Source organism: Aulonocara stuartgranti, assembly GCF_965226115.1.
Source record: "Aulonocara stuartgranti genome assembly, chromosome: 20".
Taxonomy (NCBI): Eukaryota; Metazoa; Chordata; class Actinopteri; order Cichliformes; family Cichlidae; genus Aulonocara; species Aulonocara stuartgranti.
The window spans coordinates 474,666-489,238 of NC_138956.1; positions in this window are offsets into that span (position 1 = coordinate 474,666).

The window sequence follows — 14,573 nt, forward strand, 5'->3', positions numbered from 1 at the left end:
CTGGTTAGTTTCCTCAGTTTCCTGCTTGGACAATGCAAACCAGTTCAAAAGGAAAGTGGCAACACAGGTGAGAATAAACTGAAACAAACAAGACACATATCAGCTAAACTGACTGGGACTTAGATCAGCCTGACTGCCACACTGATTGCCAACAGTCTGGCAGAGAGTTGTGGCCTGAGCTGCTGTTTAAAGAACTTCCAGATGAGAAGCTGGTATGCCAGGTGAGGAGAAAAAACTGAGAAAGCTCCGCCCGGCGGAGGACCGCTCATGCCCACTTGGGAGAGGAGGCCACTGCAAAACCATGACAACTACTGAAAGTCTGGAAACTTCTAAATGAGAACAGATGTGAGCACTGATGCCTCAATCACAGATCACTGTTCTGCAGCATCAGAATCAGAGTACCTTATTAATCCCAGGAGGGAAATTGTTTTGTTGCAGAAGCTCAATTAAGACAGAAATATGAAAGATTATAAAAATATGAAATATTTTCATACTACACCTGAAAAATTATGTCATTAAATTAAGTGCAGTATGTTAAAATAAACATTCCAGTGTTAAACAAAACTATGTATAATATAACAAGATATGGCGAGTGAAAATAGCCCAGGTATCATTGGGAGGAATTACCAAGTTTGATGCCACATAGGAAGGATTTCCTGTGGAGTTCTGTGGTGCATCGTGGTGGAACGAGTCTTTTCCTGCGACTGCCCAACACATCATGTGGGAGATGTGAAGGATTGACACCTTCGTCAGAGAGTCATGCTCCACATCTACAATGTTACTGCCCTTGTGGATCGGTTAACTTATTAGTTTACTAGTCCCCACTACCCTCAGTCTGTTCCCTAGTGTCCCCTACCGCACTACAGCATAGAGGTTGGTACCAGCCACTACAGACTCATAAAACACCTCGAGCCTCATCTGGCAGATATTTAAAGACCTCAGTAGCAAAAAAAAAAGTAGGGACTTGGCTCTTCTTGTGAAGGGCTTCTGTGTTTTAATGAAGTCCTGTTTATTATCAGTGTGGACATAGAGGTTCCTGTAACCATTCACTGTCTCCATACTGTCCCCATGGATGGAATAAAAGGTCAGCAGTGTCCTAATCCTTCTCATGTCCACAACCAAGAGGTTGGCATATAGCTTATAACATGCATAGGTGATTACAAATACAGATACAAGAATGCGTGATGGTTTCAAATCAAAAATAAAGTTGTCAGTCTTTTCTCTTTGATCCCTCTTTAGTAAGGCAGCCAGTCCAGGGAGTGTGTAGCTCCTTTTAATCAGCTATATGCTGAGAAGCACAAACAGGAATCAAGGAGCAGAAATCAGTTCCAGCTAGTTTCAGCAGGGGTCACAATACCTGATTCACTTTGAAAACTGGATTTCCAGTAAGGCCCTCTAATGTAGTCTGTGTGTGGTGTGTGTTCAGCTCTGTAGTTCAGAAAAAGAAAGCTGAAACGCTCATACATGAATGTGTTGGGGGTCCAGATCAACCCGTGCAGCTTTGATTGAGGACTCTTTTGAATCATGCTCCTGGGATGCACCTCATCAAAAGACACTTAAATTCAGAGCTTCTTGCCCCAAGATTTGCCTGTTTAATATGTAGCTGTGAATAAAAGGACTCATTAAATAAACTCTGAGCGAGTTAGGCAAATATTGAATTAGTCTCCAGTATAACCTAAATTTATTTTCTCCTGTTATGTGCTAAGTGGTATTTTGGTAGCTTTTCAAAAGTGGAACAGGAAGTATAACAAAATTTATGCAAATCAGGAGGTTATGCCGACAATTGCCCAAGGGGCTTCTGCATGCAGACTATTGATGTCATCTGGGTGTGACTTCAAAGCACAGTGAGGAGCGCTCATCCTCCTTCAGGGGCACGAGGGTCAGCTTGCTGACAAAACACAGGTTTTCCATTAAGTATGACCAGAGCTGGTGTCACCTACAGCTGGATATTAGGAAAGCGGGACTATTTGTCACAATGCAGCCTGTCCAGGTCTCTCCACACTCAGCTGGCCCAGTACTGTCAGCCACGAGGAAAAAATTAACCCAAAAAGAATGATTGTGGGGAAGAGGTCTGAAATTGGGAATGCAGCATGGAGAAAATGGCTTCTTCTTCTTTGGAAGAAAGAGAGTTGTCATGAAAGGCGCCAAGAGACCAAACAAAAGTCTTACAAGACTGAAACTCAGTTCAGCCTAAGGGCATGCGTATACCAGAAAAGAAGAGGTTCATAAGGCATGTTGTCTAACTACATCAGAATGCAAAAGCGTGCAGCTGTTCAGAGTGGTCGCATTCAAACAAACAACAGATAGCCTGTTGTTAGGGTGAGAGGGATGACAATTAGAAAATAAGGGGGCACAGTTTCAAAGAATCTGGAAGTGACTCATAGCACTGCGGCTGTGCTTTTCATGTGAACAATGAGAGATTCAAGATTGCTTCCAATGCAGCCGACTGATTTCAAATAACATATGGCAACAAGATTCAAATGAGATGATACCAAACATCAAGAAAAACTATTACATCTGGTTCCTGCCAGCCTGTCCCTATAGGCAAAGAAATTTAAAAAAAGAATAGAGGTATAAAAAGAAATCTATACACTGAGAATATGCAGAAGCAGGGTGCATAGTGTTAAATCTCACTAGTGAAATCACTGTAGCACTTCAATAAAAGTGTCCTTGAAAGCTGCTGAAGGTATTCTTCCCCCTTCAGACACAGTAAAGGGTTTTACTTGAGTGCAAGAGGAAGCAGGTTTGTTAAGTTATTGTGATTTTGACAGGGAGGAATCTGACTTCAGGTTCAGTCAGATACATTTTTCCCAGCAGTGCAGGCAAACAACATGAAATATTTAACATGACAGTTTGCAGTGAGAGAGCTGAGCTTGGAACAGAATCCATACCTTCTACTATCTTGAATGGCTGATGTAAAGATCTGTATATAGTTTTGTTTCTTTTATAGAGGCGAGATGTTAGTGTTTCATTTCTAGGGGCAGAGGAAATCCAACCCTCTTTTCTTTTTTTTAATCTGATTGTACTTGCAATCAGAACAGTTGTTCTGCTGTAATTCAGAGCAGAAAATAACAGGCACCAGCACTGGTAGAGTGACTGTTGATTAATTGTTTGGGTATCTATGACTGTTGTTTTAAACCAAGTTCAGATTTTAAGGTTCTTAACAAACTGTGTGTTGGAAGGTTGTCTGTTAAGACAAGTTTAATACCTACCTAGGTTGACTTTCCCTCCTATTACGACCTTCCTCAAACCAGCCCACATTGGACTTTGGGATGTTAGATGCAAAAGTACAGTGATGGTTTCTTCCCTTAGAGTATTAAAAATGTTAACTAATGCTTAATCGTGTGCACTTATTATAAAGTGTTACCAAAATGTTTTTGGTTCTGTCTGCCATTAATAAGTTTCACTTTAAAAGGTTAGTAATTAAGATGTTCTCTTTCCCTCAATGTACAATCAGTCATCAATTTTTCTGTATTATCTTTGTTTGCAAATTAAATTTCAAGGTTGTGTACTAGATCAGACTGTAAAAAGTGAGTTTAAACCAAAACTATATATATCTATAAACCTTAGTTGTTTGTCAGCTCTTCCCTTTTTACTCTGCTCTTCTTGTGCAGTTGTATCAATAGCTGGTCTGTGGTCTGTTTGATGGCAGTCAATGGAATTTGCTATGGAAACTCAGCTACTTGGCAGTAACCTATTTCATATTATTTTGAGGCCAGGAATTTACGTCTAATTTTATATTCGTCAGCTGGTGAAAAGTTTACACAAATCACATTATGCTGCAGGATGTGGAATACACAAGTTTCTGGAGAGAGCCCAAGGGAGCTCACAAAGACGCGTCATGCCGATGGGACTGAAGTTAGCCACGCTTTTACAGAGAGACTTTCCTAGATGCTTAAATATCTAACTGTGGTGGTTATTATCCTGTGGGCAAATATAAGCACAGCACCAAGTGTTTACAAGAATTTAAGAACAAAAGAATAGGCTAACTGTAAAAAGTTCACGTCACTTGTACCATATACATTGTTTTGCAAGAGCTCTCTAAATTAGACAGGCAGAGTTTGTGTCATATGCGAAGCCACAATAGCCGCATTTATTGGGAATTTACCAGGTTGGAATAAATTATGAATATACAGTATGTTCTGTCATGTACTGTGGATGAATGTAAACCTATTTACATTGTTGTCTTCATGTAGGAAGCATTCACATAAACAGATGCCTGGTAAGGATGTTTATGTAAGGACTCAGACACAGGGTGAAATAGCAGACCGTGCATTCAGGCTCTGATGTTACAGTAGGTCAAAATAACATTGAGAAATGAATACAATAAAAACTGGATGCTCTCCACAGGGTGGGACCCATGCTGCTACTCGGTGTGTTCCTGCATGCATGTTGTATATTTTTACACAAGTATATGTGGGCTGCCAGCTGCTGTTCATGTTGTAGGACGCACCGTGCCTCTGAAGTGAAGTGGCAGTCAGAGTCGTTTGGGTCAGAGGGGTCAATACACTCATAACCAATTATATGAAACTTTTTATTCTCTTGATAACATCAGATGACTCATGTGACCTTCATTTCAGTTTAATCTTCAGCTTTAACTAACCAAGAATAACGTTCTGAATGATAAGCTGAGCAGTATAGATTAATTCAATTATTCTCCATAGCAATACTCATTAATATGTGAAAATGATAAGCGTTTACAGTGATTCCAATTAGACTGCCGATCTTTATGCATTCAAGTCCTGAAAATACTGCTTCCTGATTGGATTAATGCCTGAATTTAACTTAAAGTTCACCTACAATTCACAATGGTATGTATGTGGAAGCATTTATACATTTTCAGTATGTTGCCTTGGGCATGCGTATGTGCTGAAACAGACATGCAAAAGAATATACTGGATATACTGAAATGAACTGATAACTCTCAGCCCAGAAGCACTTGTCATTATTTCCTGGATATTAGCATAATTTAGGGCAGGTGTCAGTTTCTGCTGAATTCTAAAACAGGTCATGACATTCAAATTCGTCCTCGGCTGCATGTGTAGCCAAAAAGCGTTCTTTGTCCAAAGCCCCATGTTTCAGTACGTGTAAAGTATCCGCATGTGTGGCATGAAACAAAAAGAAGCAAACTTACCTGAGTGATCTAGAATTCAATCACTGATGTTTTTGCATCTCATCAATCTTACTCTGCCTCTTTCATCCCATCTTATCATGCTGCTCTTGCAGGATAAATCAAAAGAATGAAATGGCTTGTGAGAGGATTTTTTTAAACATGGGTTATACTGGCTAACAAGTGACATTGGTGTGACTTTATAAAACATACAACATGTTGTTACCTTTGTCACACTGAATTAGATGTGAAGTATCACACAGTATGGCAGCAGGGAATCGGCTGAAGTGACCATAACATTCAAGTCGAGGCTAAAAACTGTTTCCTAAATGACTGCATCAGCTCATTACAAAGTGTGGAAGAATAGCTCCATGTGGACTTAATATCCAAAGTGTTGGAGTGGAGATTCAATTAAAGCCCTCACACTATGTGAAAAATGTCATGGACGGTGACCTCAGGTTCACTGCCCATATAAAGACTGTAACTGAATCACTTTTTCAGCATCTCACATAGCTAAACTGAGAGACTATGTGCCACAGCAAGATCTAAAGACGCTTAATCGTGTCTTTATTTCTTGTAGAGTTGACTACTGCAATGCTCTAGAGGAGGTTAAAATAACACTGAACACAAATGAACTCAAAACAGAAAATAAAATACAAGCAAACCTGAAACTTACTCCACTTCAGCAGTTAAACAAAGTGTTTCTGAATTTCAGTTAGAACATAGAAACCAAAGATTCAAAATGATAACCAAGATCCAACTCACTGATCTAGATTTAAACAATAAACATCAAAACAATACCAAAAGCGATCATCATTACAATCATATTATCAATGTACCATTGGTTTCAAATAGGCTTTAGATTACAACATTGTTGCTGATTGCTGTTATTTCTGTGACAGTAAGCCGTCCAGCTAGTTACAGTTAGTTACAGTTAGTTACAGTCACAGTTACACCTTCGTTTCCACGGTCACAGGCAGACCTGACGAAAGAAGGAAACCAAAAGAGTGAGAAAATATTCACATGGCTGTTTCCATCAGAATGCGTGGTGAAAGCAGAAATAGATGAACACAGATGGCAAACTGTGTGCTTTAGCTTTAGACTCAAACTTGTTGCAGCCTTCCATAAAATATAAGCCCTTTTCACCCACAGCACATCAAAATAGTCTGTTTGCGTCAGGCTGTCAGCTCATCTGCTTCTTTGGCTGACTTTGGTCCCCCTCTAAATTTTCATATGTGCTTATTTTGACAAACTGCCTTTAAAACTAATGATTTCCCATTAAATGGCCCATATACTCAAAGTACTAAAGAAAAATCAGCAAGTGTCCCTCTCTCCCTTACTTAATCATTCTTACTCTGCTCCCAGCCAGTCCACTTTCTTCTAACGGTGCTTTCAATTCTGCCCATATGCTGCTTTTGATTACTGCAACAACCCATTAAACACATACACAAACAAGAACACACACCAACTGGTATGTAGCTCACAGCTGTTTTTTTGTTAGAAATGGATGTGGGGAAAATGGTCACGTCGATGATTTTTCTGGTGAGCCATTTTCATTCATTCAGCTGTGCATTGATTAGTTTTTACCTCCAAAAGCAGACCAAATGTAATCAATCAGTTAAAAGTACTGGAAGTGTGCCTCTGCTGGGCCCTGTCTGCAATGTGTTAGTGTGTGATTCATAAGCATGTACTCTAACCACCACAGTCATCATCACCATCAGCATCATCATAGCCTTTACTGTCATCATAATTCACATCATCATTATTACACTTTTGTGTGATTCATTATGCCATTATCTACCCAGCTTTATGCATACTGTACTAGTTAGAATATGCAATAGCGGCTGAGTCGTCTGATTGAGATTTATAGCCAGGGCAGCAATGATTATGACTCCATTACACAGAGATCGACTGCAGGTACATGTTACATTGACTCTCCACATGTTCCCTGAGTCCATGCTAACAAATGGGCCTCCTTCCAGTCAGTACCAACTGTTCATCAACTGCCATTTAGCAACTGGATAACAGATGGTTAGTGTCTGCGCTATGATACATTACTGTTAAACTGAGGAAATAACGTTATATTGTAACTACAATGTATTTTTAAAAAGGCGTAGTTATATACAAAAATGCATCAGTAACAAAAAGTTCTTTAGCATGCAGAAGTTGATATAACTGCCTGCTACTAGTGCCTCTGCAGCAAGTGATGTGGGATTATACACTGTTCAAAAAATCAAAAATCAAACGAACACATAGAAAAGGCATTCGCTTTTAATGGGGAAAATAATGCTGGATCTACACTGACATGGACACAATGTGTTTGAAACAAAAGGATGCTGCATTGTTTGCTGGAAATGAAAAATAAAAACCTACCGAGGGATGAATTGTCCCAGAGCTGTTCTTATTGGATTCAAGTCACGTGAGTGTGCAGGCCAACCAGTGGTATCAATTCCTTCATCTGCCAGCAACTGCCTGCATACTCTCACCACATGAAACCAGACATATTTATGCACCAGGGGGAACCCAGGACATATGGCACCAGGGTAGGGTCTGACAGCAGGTCCAATCATTTCATCCTGATACCTAATGGCAGTCATGGTGCCGTTGCATAGGCAGAAGAGGACTTTACGTCCCTATAGGGTCATCCCTCCCCAGACCTTCAATAACCCACCACCAAATCGGTCTAGCTGAATGATGCTCCAGGCAGTTCATGTCTGTCACATGTGCTAATCTGTAAAAAGCACAGGACACCACTGGTGGACCTGCCAGTTCTGATTTTCTATGCCAAATGGGCTCCAGCAATCACAGAGCCTGCTAGAGAACCCTCAGACCACTCTCATGAAGTCTGTTTCAAATTATTTGGTCAGAGACATTCACACTGGTGGCCTGCTGGACATATTTCTGGCAATCGCATGTACTGATGTGCCATCCTGGAAGAGTTGGATTACCTTTGCCCTCTGCAGGGTCCAGGTATTGCCTCATGATGCTACCAGTAGTGACACTGACCCTAGCCAAGTGCAAAACTAGTGAACAAAGCATCAGAAAAGATGAGGAGGAAAAAAATATCAGTGGCCTTCACCTGTGAAGCCATTTCTCTTAGTGCACCTTTTGTAAATTTAATTAACACCAAAGAAGTTGAAACCTATTACTAACCCTCTCTACTAATTAACCTACCAGATACTTATTCTAGTAGTCTAACTGAATAAATGCTATGCTCTGATTAAAAAGTGTTCCTTTAATGTGCAATTTCACTCAAAGCAATAAGACTGCATGTGCTTTACTTTCTGCTGTTATGTGTTGCATCATCATATGAGATCGGCACTGGGGAGTTAAAGAAGTGAATGAAAATTCATAAGCGACCAAAACACAATCCCCTCCTGCTTTAGACTGCTGGTGGCATTCTGGGTAGCCAAGGGACCAGAGCACTAGTTGGCAGTCTAATCTCATTTTACCTCCTTGTGAGATCACATTAGCTGTAAGTTTAATGTAACAACAGAATATTTGCTCAAAATCTTCAAAATGATTGAATAAACCTTGGAATAAAAGAGGAAATTTCCTATATTTTAACTTAGTAAATGAATAACTCTGTAATAAATTCAGTCTGTCTATGGGTAAGCAAAGTGTTGTTATTTCCCCTCATTAAGGTTTGACACAGTAATTAACTTTGTACTTGCGTCATTAATCCAGCGCCATTAAACAAACCCTTATCAAATACATTCTTCTGTATAATTGCTCTGATTACATCACACATGCCTTTAACATCTGCACTGGGATGTATTTGTACAGTGTGCACAAAGACATGCCTGATAATCAAGTATTCCCAGGTTGGAATCAGTCAGTGTTGAAGAATATCTGCCTCACTGGGACCAGTGGGATAAGACTACTTGCAGGAAGTTCTTACTTCTGTTTCACTGCCCCACACTTCATTGTGTGCAATGACAGCATATTTAGGGCTGGCGTTGTTTGATGTGATGTCAATGTTGTGAATTCCCATGAGCGTTGCTTAGAGGATCTTAGTGTTTAGCATGAGTCTCAAGGGGTGTTTGAGCAGCTGGAAATGCACAGTCTGCTGGGCTCTTTCTGCTTTGAGGTACCAGTTCCATTAAAACCGGTTTGATTTCTTCCTAAAACTGTGACTATTGCTGTCGAATACAGGGCCAGCTGTCAGTAACTAGACTTGATGGGCTTGCTTCTAGCCTATATAGGCCAGCTGGGACCAGAGTTTGGCTGACAATATGGAGATCAGGGCTCAAATAACCACCATTGCTGAGGATGTTTAGAAAGAAACACCTTTTTCACAAAACTCCCCTCTTCAGCAATTAGCTATTCAATTTTCCCTGGCTTGGCTCATCGGTCATCTGAACCATCTGCCAATACAGTCAGCAAAGGCAACTAACAGCCTGGGGCTGTTTGGCATGTTTCTGTCTTAGCATGTGAGCAAAACCTTTTTTTCTGTTTTTTCTTTCTTTTATGTTTTGTTAAATTTTGCAACCTTGCACGGCATCCTGCAGCTAAACTTGCAAAGGAAGTCGTAATTACAGAGGGCCACTCTATAAATGTGGCATTACTGGGAGATAACTCATATCCCCTAATCACATAGTTCTGGCTTCGATATTCCCTGATACTCAGCAGTTGTGTTTCCACGTGTTGATGGCATTGTTTAAGCCTGCTCCATGGAATCAGTCAAGCACTTGCAAAATGCTTTACAAGTGTCCAACAAAAACAGAGACGTAAATGAAACACAAAAACAGGCTGATGCACAACAAAAGCTGCAGGACTGAATGCGAGAACTATCGAAGATCAAATAATCAAAGACAACTACTGCTTATCCAAGACTAGGGATGGGTATCGTTTAGGTTTTATCCGATACCAGTACCAAACCGGTACTTTTGAAACGGTGCCGGTGCTTAAACGGTGCTCAAACCGGTGCTTAAAGAATGGCAAACACACACTTTGTCCAAAAACCTCTCATGTTCAGCTGTTTTTTTGTAAAAAGATAACAATGTTAGCCTTTTCTGCAGCTATGGGGCATATATGGTATCACTCTTGGCTGGAAGCAGTGCTTAATCGATGGAAAAAACACCAATTTTGTCTAAAAACCTCTCATGTTTAGCTGTTTTCCACTTTTTCTTTGGTCATTTTAGCCTTTTTGTCCAGGGTGAAGGGAGTATCTGCCATCAAACAAGAAGACAGCCGCATGTAGCTATGATGATGTTTGCTAGTTCACCTTACCTGCATTAATGTAATAACGTGGTTAGCCTACTCAACGTAAATTACACACGAACAACATGAAACTACTCACGCAGAGAAGAACGGCTGCTGCCGCCATCCTCATCATTTCTGCTACACTGGCAGGGCTAGGGGCCAGGACTCTCCTCTTCGGGTTCTTGGGGGATGTTGCTAACTCCGGGTCCGATAACAGGCACCACACCCGCAGTAGATGTGCTCGGTGTGAGGTCTCGCAGCAAGCTATCAAATACGGCGCATTTCTCGGCTTTTAAAAAATGCTATACGTCGCCAGGTGTTTCATCGGATTCGAGGTGTTACCTCCTTTGCACAGTATCAGCTTAAACCACTTGTTGCAGGCTGCTGAGTTTGCATCTTTTGCTGTGAAGTACAGCCAGCCTTGTGCGTTTTTAATCTGTAGCTCTGCTCTAAAAGAACGTACGTACCTGGGCCCGCCTACTATGCTCGCAAAGGTAAAATGATTGGCTAGAATCCAAAGTGTGTGACATCTCAGGAAAAATAAAGCACCGAAATGTGCGCTGCTTTGGTTACTACCGTTTATGTCAGAACTGGTGCCATGATGGCACCGGATACCGGTACCCATCCCTATCCAAGACATGGATATGGGATGGGTGGATGGATTATTAATAAAATGAAAGAGAATGGAAAGATGAATAAATAAATACATATGTACATATGTAATGTTACAAAACCATCAAATTATTTTTTTAGTTAACTTTTGAAAATATAAAATTCTTGAACTTTTCTCGTCCTTTTGAAGGCTTTTGGTGGCTCTGAGCAAAAAAGTTGAAAGTAGCATTACAAAATATTTTAGCTGCACTTTGAGAGGCAACAACAGGAGGCTCTGAATGGCCTACCTGACTCATAAACCAAAAGCCTCTGTGAATGGTGCAAGGCCATGCAGTGCTTTATAATTAAAGAATTTTCTAATAAATAAAAAACCAACAGTTAACCACTAAACAGACTTTAAAATAACCGTAAGGCATGCCACCCTTCTTTTCTAGGTCAAAACGTGCAGAATAGTTTTAGCTAACGAATTTATCGTATTCATGGGGACTGCTTTACTGTAGCCTCGAGGCATCTTTGGGGCAGGTAATTCTGCATGTGCAATTATAGCTATAGAGGCTACTGGCAGACAGCCATCACTGACATGTTTAAGTGGAGTATATGTAGATATTAGACCGTATGTGTGTTAAAGTCCTCACACAGAGATGTGAGATTCTGATGCTTTACACTTGTGCTGCCAGTGCGACTGAGAATGAGAGCTGCCTTAGTCATGCCTGTGAACCTGAGTGCCATGTACTGACAGGCACAACACGAGGTTACCTCTCTTTCCAGTATTAATGGATGAGGGAGGCAGTGACCCTGCCTGACTTATTTGTATGCACAGTGGCAGGTAATCAGATCTGTGTGTGGCAAGTTGTCAGCATGATCCTATTGCAGCAGGCCTGGTGGTGTCATCAGGCTTCAGTCCCAGAGAGAGTCATCTTACACCTAGAAATAATTACAACTGTTACAAATGGAAAGAGTTCGTTAGAGCTTGCTAATGAGCAACCCTGTTGCCTCGAGGTCTTTGGAGATACGGTGAATACACGGTACTTTAAAAGCAATGCAACACAAGTGAATGCTAACAAATGCAAATTTAACTCTACTGGAGCAACCATTCAGTTTTAGATCTAATACATTACACATTTGAGCTGATAGACAGAGTAAAGAAAAGCAGTCTCCTCCTGTGATCATGCCACGTTTATTGTTTTTGCTCTTGTTAATGGTGTCTCTAGCGTGCAGGTAAGCAAATATGAAATACCTACTATATCTAATTTTAAAGATGGTGTTTGCATGCACAGTCATAACCATCTGTGCTATTTGCCTGCTGTGGTGCAAAGGATGTTTGATGACTCAGTTGATTTGGTACAAAAACAACATAAATGTAAAAAAAACACTTAAACTGACAACCCTTCATTTATCACTTTCTTGGCAACTATATTGGTGTGTGAGGAATATGTCACAGGTATTATTGTGGCCAAACGTACAGTTTACATTCTGCATTCAATTCTCTCGTATGATTAAGTCACAGAACTAATGTTTCTCTCATCGTTTATCATCTGTTGGTTAAATAATTTAGTATGGTCAAATTAGAACGTATGTATCGGACGTGAATTAAACATGAGCAGTAATTTGAGCAGGAAATGGAACCTGATTTGCCAAGGTATGTGGTGACATCCAAATGTACGACTAAATGACTCACCAAAGCAGATTTGAGAAATAGCTGTGAAAACACATAAAATATGCATGATAGAAGGGATATTATTAGATCACAGATGTTCTATTCAGTCTACACAAAGCTAACCCACACCGTAAAAAACAAATCCTAGAAAACAGTAATATTCCAGCAGCTGGGGCGCCAAAATAATAACAGAAAATAACTTTCCCATAAAAATACGGTTATTTTCAGTAATGACACTACAGTTTGTTGCCCTAATTTTACATGGGATTTTGCCTTTTTCAACTGCTTTTAAACATTAAATTAGGAACAATTTAACGTGATTAAACAATGAAATTACCTACAAACAAGGTCAATGAATGCGGCACTATGAATAAAAATACTTTAATGTACAGAAATATACAGTTAGCAGTTGGTTTAAATAACAATGGATTGCATTCATATCGCGGTTTATGAGACCCTCAAAGCGCTGCACAATTCCACTTTATAATTCCCCTCTGGCCACCACCAGTAGGCGGTAGGTGAAGCGTCTTGCCCAAGGACACAATGACTGAGAGTGTCCGAGCCAGGGCTCAAACCGGCAACCTTCTGATTACAAGGCGAACTGCCAACTCTTGAGCCACGATCGTCCCAAATAACAATAATAGTAATAATTGTTTGATGTAAAAAAAGTTTATACGAATCATTTTATATATTTTTCCATAGTATTACATTTGAATTTAACAGTTCAATCTTTCAACTAACGGACAAATATTTGTGAAATTATGATGCATTTGTGAATGTATTTTAACAATCCAAATATGCACACGTACAGACAAATACATTTAACAAACAATAAAATTGTGTTTTATTACATTTACAGTGATTTTATGTTAATTTACATTTGAAATGTAAAATCAGTCTATTTATGTAAATTTAATGATATTCTAGAAGAACAGTACAAAACTGTAAAATACACAGTAAAACACTTTTATATCACGATTGTTTTTATAGTGCACTGTAACCACGAGAGAACCAGCACTCACACCGACCTTGCGCAGTCAGGGGTAGTTAGCAAGCTGCCAGCGGAAAAGCTGAAGACATGAATATTGACAGGACGTTTCCTTTTTGCCTGTGCATTTAAAACAACTGCGCCATATTAGATCTATATTCACTCGGGAATTCTCTGGGTTTGGGATGCAAGATCAACTGTTGAAAGATAATCAAGTGTAGCATTTTGATGATGGTGATGAGGGAAAGCAGCTTTAGAGATCAGTCTGGAAGGTTCTGCTGCAGCATGAAAGCTTAGCTTGTTTTGAAGTCTCATGCTAATTATAAGCTTTGGGCCCAAAAATTAAGTGGAGATCTCAGTTTTACCCAGCAGATAGCATGCAGTCTCTGACAGTGTGTTCCAGTTCTGACTTCCCTTTCAGCTCCTCTCATCTCATCTCCTATCCAAACCCTTCCTTAAGCCCAGTATTAACCACAAACCAAACACTGGGTATGCATAGATTAGTTTTCATACTATTCAAACAAGGCAGACTCAATGCATTCAAATCTCTTGATTTTTAGACATTGCAGCATTGAGTGATCCTGATAAAGTGAATCTCTCTTTTCTCATTAGAAGAAAATGGAAATAAAGCAGGAGATGGAGTATCGATTGCTTTGTGTGTTCTTTTGCAAACTAAATGAGCAGTCTTCATCTCAGCAAGTGGAATTATGTCAGCTCCCATTGACTTGTTTGTGTCTGTTTCCTGACTTTTTCCTGTGCAACACCTGACGAGAAGGAAAAATTACAGAGTTCTAAACGCAAGGTAATTGTTTAATTTTGCTATCTGATTGCTAGTGCATTTCAGTAATTGTGATCCATATAGAGTTTATCTGTGAGTAAATTGGTAAATGCCTGGGGATGATCGTCACCACACTCCAGCTGAATAAACACTGATTAAACAGAGACAAGCACATGCTAAACACAAGGCCAAATGTTGGTAAAATAATACAGTGTTATGCTAA